Source organism: Sceloporus undulatus, chromosome 2 (assembly GCF_019175285.1).
Source record: "Sceloporus undulatus isolate JIND9_A2432 ecotype Alabama chromosome 2, SceUnd_v1.1, whole genome shotgun sequence".
NCBI classification, from domain to species: domain Eukaryota; kingdom Metazoa; phylum Chordata; class Lepidosauria; order Squamata; family Phrynosomatidae; genus Sceloporus; species Sceloporus undulatus.
Genome location: NC_056523.1, coordinates 182567724 through 182575715, shown reverse-complemented (window position 1 = coordinate 182575715; position 7992 = coordinate 182567724). Strand labels below are relative to the sequence as shown.

Here is a 7992-nt window from a genome sequence, read left to right as displayed (position 1 = left end):
TTGCTGACTACTTAAGAGAGCAGTGTAGATAATGAGCTCAGTATCAAGCAGTGTTGAAGTTCCACCACATCAACCTGATTGACCACAGGAAGCCTGCAAAGTTGCTGTCCACATTTCCATAATGAAGACACTTTGTATCCTGCTCCTGATGGCAACTGCCACCTGGTCTTTAGAATCTGGCGGTAAGTAGGGAAGACCTACTCCATAAGTTCTTCTTCACTGGGGTGGTTTCTGTTCTGCTGAACATCCTAGGAGGATGTTCTATAGGATACATACTTTGGAAGCAATCACATTGCTGAACCTAGGGAGGATGCCAAACATTTAAATGATCAGGTTCAGTACTGGGAACATAAATCGGTTGACCTTTCAATGCTGGACTGCATTTGGGGTTGCCATTGGGAAAACAGCACAGGAACTCTGAAACTTTAATAAATGTGTTAAGATGGGATTTCAAGGCAAGCAATACCTGCTGAAAATTCCTCTTCTGTGTCACTGTCCAAAGTACAGGAAGCCTGACTTGTTTTACACTTGGCCACCCTACTTGCATTACAAATCGAAAGTCCTTTAGCTCATAAAGGAACACAAGATTTTAACACTTTGTGTGCATATGCAGCCATGTTCAGCTAACCAAGAACCCAAAGGCACCTGCTCTGCAATAGGAGAGTAAACAAAATTTATTTAATATTAAACCCTTTACTTTCACTTCAATTCTCTTTTGTGTGGAACTTCATGAATGTCAAAGCTAACCAGTTTGAAGAATGACAAATATCTTTAAAAGTTACTCTTAATCATGGTTATATTCTTGTTGATGTTTCTGAGCTCCATGTCTACTGTGCATTATTCACTAACCTTTTATTACGGTGAGTATCTTTCCTGTTTTCTAACTTCACTCAATAGTTTCTCACAAATCTTCTGTCAGAGCTGGAGAATATGTGTCCCTCTAGATGATGTTGGACTATAGGTCTCTTAATCCTCATTCCATTGGGCCATGCTAGCTAGGGTATGCTAGATATGAATTGTAGTCCACCAACATCTGGAGGGATTTACATTGCCTGGCTCTGGTTTATGTGATCTCTACCTTCCAACTGGATCTAAAACTCTCTTTCTTTGAAGAAGAAATTTGTTGATGGTATGGTTGTTGTTCTGCTAAGTTTGTGTGTCTTCCAAATTTCTATGTGGTTCTCCTCTATAGGATTATTGTAAATCAGTGTCATCACTACGGTTAGCATCACCCAGTGTGGTAACTCATGGTGTTACACACACACCCATACAGAATCCTTAGTAATGCTTTTTGTACTAATATTGCTCATAATTCATAATTCCCATATATCATTGAATATAATGGTATTAGTTGTGACATAAATAACTAATGAAATTAAAATTTCACCTTTGAATTACAATATTATACGCACAGCCGAAATGTATTTATATATACATATAGTTTCACGTGGTTAAAGTGAACATTTGGAAAGATGCAATGTTTTAAAGAAAATTTTAAAATAGTTTTTAAAAGTAACTTAAACCTGAGGCCTCTCTTTTCTCCTCCCATTGAGCCTCAGCCTACTCACACTATCTCTCTTAAAGGGATGCAGGCAAAAGCTACAGCCTGTTTCTGCCAAGAGGCAGATGTTTGAGAAGCAGTAGTGTCACACACACACCTATTAGGATGTGGTCTGCACACACATACACCCCACAAACACATATAGTGATGCTCCTATCATAAATTACAATTCCCAAGAATGCACTGCATTAAGAGGCATACATGTGGCATCATAAATGTGTAGGCACCAACATTACAAAGCAAGAGAGAACTTGGAACACAGAATACTGTACTTCCACATTCCTGCCAAGAAAACTCAAACTCTGCACTGAATCTGAATTAAAACTTTGGGTTGTTTGTTCATCACTGGTTGAGTAATGATGATTTTCTTCCAGAGTTCCAGGCTGATTCTGAACAAGTGTCCCAACCAAGCAATTCAGGTGGTTAGTATACTGAGTACCTTGAATATATTAAGACTACCAGCAGAAATGTTTATACTGCATATGTAAGTATAACTACAGGGATGCCCCTATAATTCAGCAGAATGAGCTGCCTTTCATGAATGCCTCATAGAAGACCAGCAAATTGTTGGTTGATTTTTGTTTGTTTGTTATTTTATTTTTATTGCCAGAGACAGTCAAAGTCCTGGTAGTATTTTCTGCCTCACATGCTGATAGAATATTCCTGATTTTTGGAACAACACACATTTGTCTTGATCAGGGCACAAGGGGAAACATTTATATGATACTGCCTCAGTCAATAACGTATTCTAGGACAATTGTGCTACCTCAGTAATTGATTTTATGTCACAATTGCCCAGTATGCACATGTCAGAGGCCAAGTTAATGGGTGAAGGTCTGTACATCTGCAGGGCCAAAATACTTCAGGTTCGCTTTGGTGCATCCTGCCCAATGTGGGCAAGGCCAATTTCAGGAATTGGTTAAGATGAAGCAGTGATGTAACAGTTACACAAACTGGAAATGAGTGATTCTTAATCCAAGTATACATTGATCCAACATACCTTTGTTATCCATATTACAAGTCTGTAAAAGACAGAAAATGTAAAGATCTAATATCTGGCAATGGGAAAGTAATGGAAGCAAATGTTTTGGTGGTTTGGTTCTGAAACAATTATGTTCTCTTTGGATTCTCAAAGAAGGAATGGAGACTATCTGGTGAGAAAGAATACTAAGCCATATGTAGTAATAAGGGAAGATTAAATAGTCATTTTCCTTTCTGACATCCAGAGGATCCTGAGACAGAGAAAGGGTTTGTGTCAGGCATGGTCGATACTTTTGCAAGTGGAACACAAGCTCTGGGAAATTTGTACGATGAAATCATGGAATCGTTTTTTCGTAGACGAAGTAAGTGTTGATGGGAAGAGCAAGTGGAGAGGGGGAAGCATTCAAGACATGCTCATACAGTAACTGGGAGAATGGAGCATGGGGATAAAAACTCCTTGAATCTGGTTGGTTGATAATGCTCAACCCACCTGTTTGCATATTTACACTCTGTGTGGGGTTTGGCAACAAAAATTGACATGATGTGGGTCTAGAAGCAAGGGGATCTAAGTCACACTAGACTGATATCATGTATTTGTTCATTATTGTTATCCCCCCCCCCCACCTCAATCTATGGAGAGAGGTGGGTAAGAAATAAAAGTACAGTGCAGCCTTGCAATCTGCAGAGGATCCACTCCAGCCTTCCCCTCATGGATAACAAAAAATGCAGGACCTTAAGTCCTGTTCCTTTTCAATGGACATACACTCCCACTCGTGTCACCATGAACGGGGGCCCATTGAAAAAGCTGGGGCTTGCTCAAACTGTGGATGACAAGCCTGTGGTTGGTAAAAATGCACTGTATTATTATTATTATTATTATTATTATTATTATTATTATTATTACTGTAGGTGCTCTTGTGCATCTTCCACTTGTAAGATAGTGATGGGCAAATAACAAGTGGGCAAAATGCAGAGTTGGAGATAAAATCAGGGGAAAATATGCCACTGGGTTTGAGGAAAATGAAAAGGATAGCAAGGTGAATGGGGAAGAATTAACACCTAATGAATTTATTGTGATAGGAGACAGCTCTACCAGAGAGCAGCAGGAGGAGGGTCATAGGCTTCCAGGCATCCATCCAAGGAGTAGGAAGTGAACTGTCACAGGTAAGCCCTCTGGGAGAATTTCTAGCCATCTGGTTTTGATTACCTCTATTTAAGCCCTTTTGAGTTAGAAGTGTGGGCCTGGAATGAGTGGGAAAGTTCTCTCAAGGCTACATCTGGAGGAGAAAGGCATGCCCTCCTGTCCAACAGAGAAGATTTAAGAAAGCACATTATTTAAGCATTATAGTTGGTAGCCATAGGTGACTCAGAACTGTAAGCTGACAAACACATGGAATGCCAAGTAGATGAGTAAGTGTCTGAAAAGGAATCAGATGATCTGTGCTTCCTGTTGAGCCCAGCATTGAAACCATTAATGCTGCCAAAATAATGAGCCCTCTCCCTTTCTTCATATCAAGCATAGAAATTCAGTGCACTCCTCCAGGTAGTGTGGCTGTGGCATACGATTACCATGGCATTTTCAGGGGCAGCATGGCATTTTCAGGACAGCCTGTTTCAGCTATTTCTTAAGATGAAGGATCAGTAACAGCTGATGCCTGCCATGTGAATGGAGCAGTGAATCCCACTCTAGCTTTTATTTCAAACTTTAAAAAGAGCTCTCTGAGCTTCTGGACCTATTTAAGCTCCATAATGAAACCCAGAGTGGATTCACTTCTCTACTAATATGCAAGCCACAGGCCATCGTTGAGTGAGATATCTCCTTGTAAGAGCTTCTGTTTGACACATGACTTCTTCTTTCCTCAGTTGTCCTATGTATGGAAAATCTTGGTGTATAATGGTACTGTTACCTTTACATCTTGTTCAATTTCAGGCACTAACACCAATAATATATTGTGTTTCAACACAACAAAGACTTTCAGAAGACAACACTGGATGAGAATGAGAATGATGGAAGCCTTAGCACCCAGATGTTCCACTCTGCCATCACACAGTCTGTGTCATTCAATAAAGTTTGGATTAAACAAACTATCAGTATTACAGTCCTGCTGTTAACTGCCCTCTAATTGATCTTGACTTATGGCGACTTTGTGGATGAGACTTCTCCAACATTCCCTGTCCTCCTCTGCTCTGCTCAGGTTCTGCAGGCTCTATGATTTAGTCCATTCACCTGACATGTGATCTTCCTCCCATCTGCTTTATTTAGAATTATTGTTTCCCCCCCCCCCCATGATTCATGCCTTCTCATGATGTTGCCACAATATGACAGCCTCAATTTAGTCATACTGGTTTCCGGGGATAGTTTGGGCTTGATCTGTTCAAGAACCCATTTGTTTGTCTTCACGGCTGTCCATAGTATCTCCAGCCCTCTTCTCCTGCACCACATCTCAAAAGAGTTGATTTTCTTTCTGTTGGTTTTCTTCACAGTCTAGTTCTCACATCCACATATGGTGATGGAGAATACGATGGCTTGGATGATCTTCGCTTTAGTGTTTGGAATTATATCTTTGCTCCTTAGGAGCGTGTCCATTTCTTTCATAGCTGCCCTTCCCCATCCTAGCCTTCTAATTTGGTGCAAAAGGACCAGAGTCTCAAGGACGGGAAGATCACTGGGATCCTTTTGGGGCAGAGCCCACATCGTAATAGGGTAGAGCAGTGTGGGGTGAATAAACCCAAAGGAACTAATATCTGTTGCTAGCTGGGCAACGGGAAAGAGGAATGAGGGTTTCTGACTGAACGCTGCCTATTAATTTATTATTATTATTATTATTATTATTATTATTATTATTATTATTATTTTGGTTGAGGGGTGCCTTCTTCCACCTCAGACAAAATATTAAAACCCTAGTTTGGTTGCCACAGCACAGGTGAATCAACCAGAAAACAAGCATGGGCCTGGTCTCTCAGATCTGCCACTGACTGTGGAGTTGGTTGCTCCCAGCCTGAGTAAGTCAATGTCAAAACAGGTGTGGGAGTATGCTCTTAAATCCACCACAGCCCTATTACAGTCTCCTGGGGGCAGGGGTCACGCTGTGAGATCCCAGGCACTGATCTGCCCTGGAAAAGTGCTCTAGCTAGTTAGTAACACAGAAAGGAAAGGCTCTGTGCCACAGGTGTATCTTAAGGTTTAAGTGGTGTGATTATGGGAGATGAATGACCACATCCTAAAAGTATCCCAAAAATTGGGAATCCATGTGCTGCTCTGGATGGGTTCTCGGGGATGGTCTGAGTTCACTTCTGTCTCCTCACAGAGGTGCAGAATCCAAAACACAGCCCAAAGGCAGAAAGGGGGAAAGATCCACTCTCTATAGTTAGCCATTGTGGCCTTCTTCCTCCTAATCTTGACCTCTACTTTTAATTCCCAATCACCCCTGCACACAATTTCACTCATGGTCTAGACGTTCCAGAGTTGTTTCCATACTTCTGCACCCACAGATGCCAACATGCATTTTAGCACAATTGGGTGACAGGACCTGCCTGCTTTACTCCACCAATCTTGTTACTTAAATTGTAGGGGGTCCCAGTAGGGAACGTGCAAATTGTATTCAATGGGGAAATTAATTTAACTCAATAGGAAGTGGTAGAAAGTCTCCAGTAACATAGAACCAGGATCTTGACTTGTGTATAACAGTTCCAACCCAGAGAACTCTAGAGGCAATTTCCAAATTAATGTATTTTATTTAAAAAGGAGAGTTCACACACAAGCACACTCTTTCACATACACACAAGAACTAATGAAGCAAAGGTAGTAAGTAGTGAGTTGCAAATTTTGGGACAGCTGGATTGAAAGCAGTTCAGTAGCTGCCTAGGGACATTTTGGACCCCCTAGCTTCCTAAAAATAGCTTCCTAAAAGGAGGCCAATAAAGCTATTGATTTTCAAGCAAACATAAAAGCATTTCTCAGACAAAATGAGAAAGCATTTTGAGGCAGAAAGCATTTGAACTTGGGATGCCAAGGCCTGAATGTTCAACCTTGGTACCAATAATCCACATGCTAGACCATGGGGTTGTTCTCACTGGCTTATACTCCGGATTACAAATCGAATCCAAGGTTTGGCGTTCCTATTAGAAACTGAATTAACTCTAGAACAGTTCTAGATTAACCTGCAATAGTTCCCACTAAGATCCAAATCTAAACCTGGGTTTTTATTTAATCCGTGTTAAGGGCTGATATACCGGGTTAAAAAAATAGAAGGGTCGAACCTACAATTTTCCCTTGATTCGGAACAGGAACGATCAGCCTCTGAAATCGGGTTAACTGGATGGGAGAAGCGGAGCGCGATGGGCTGGCCTGGGGGTGTCACCCTCTTTGGTCTCTTTCTGCATCGCCAGCTCCATTTTCTTCCATTCACATAGACTTCCCCCCGCCCCCCATGGATTGCAACCTCCCCTCTGTTTGAGGAGAACCATTGAACACCATTTGTAACGGAGAGAGGCTGGATGCACTGCGATCTAGGGGGAAATAGAGTCTTTCCTTCTCTCTTTCCCAAACGGAATCTGGGGAGACATAGGAAACTCTGGATGTGTGTGTGTGTATTCCACTTTATCTTTATCCCTGGAGACTTCTGCCCTCTCCTCTTCTGTATTGTGTCCTCCTTTCTATCCTGGATGTCTCTTGCTCTTGCTTTATTCGGCTTTCACTCTCTTCTCTCTCTCAGGTCTGCAGCCTCTTGCCTCTGGGATCGTTCTCTTTTCCCCTTTTCTGTCCTGTGTCTCTATCCCTGGAAACTTCTACTCTTTCCGTTTCTGTATTGTGTCCTCCTTTCTATCTTGGACGTCTCTTGATCTTGCTTTATTCGGCTTTCACTCTCTCCTCTCTCTTAGGTCTGCAGCCTCTTGCCTCTGGGATCGTTCTCTTTTCCCTTTTTCTGTCTTGTGTCTCTATCCCACTTAAACCCACTGCCTTCTCCTCCTTGATCCAGTTTTCCAACCCTGGGCTTTGGATCCAGAGTCTCTACCCACTTAAACCCACTGCCTTCTCCTCCTTGATCCAATTTTCCAACCCTGGGCTTTGGATGCAGAAGAGTCTCTACCCACTTAAACCCACTGCCTTCTCCTCCTTGATCCGATTTGGCAAACACACACACACACACATGATAGATAGATAGATAGATAGATAGATAGATAGATAGATAGATAGACAGATAGACAGACAGACATATGATTATGAATACTCACACACACACACATGCATATATATAAACTCATACACACACAAACATATAGGTATATACACACATACATACTTGTGTGTGTGTGTTTGCACGCAAGTATATATATATATGCATATGAATGTATATTTTTGTGTGTGTGTGTGTGTGTATTTCAAAGGTAATTATAAAGTACAGTTCGTCCTCGCCTTACGTGGGGATCCGTTCCGGATCCCTCCGCGT

General features: G+C 41.6%; 1 long non-coding RNA gene across 1 annotated transcript; it reads left to right on the top strand.

Annotated features, from left to right (window-relative positions):
• Positions 1-2767: 2767 nt before the first annotated feature.
• On the top strand, positions 2768-4601 carry LOC121921763. The gene is made up of 3 exons (XR_006102036.1): positions 2768-2904; positions 3623-3706; positions 4473-4601. It is a non-coding gene; the product is annotated as an uncharacterized LOC121921763 (long non-coding RNA).
• Positions 4602-7992: the final 3391 nt, after the last annotated feature.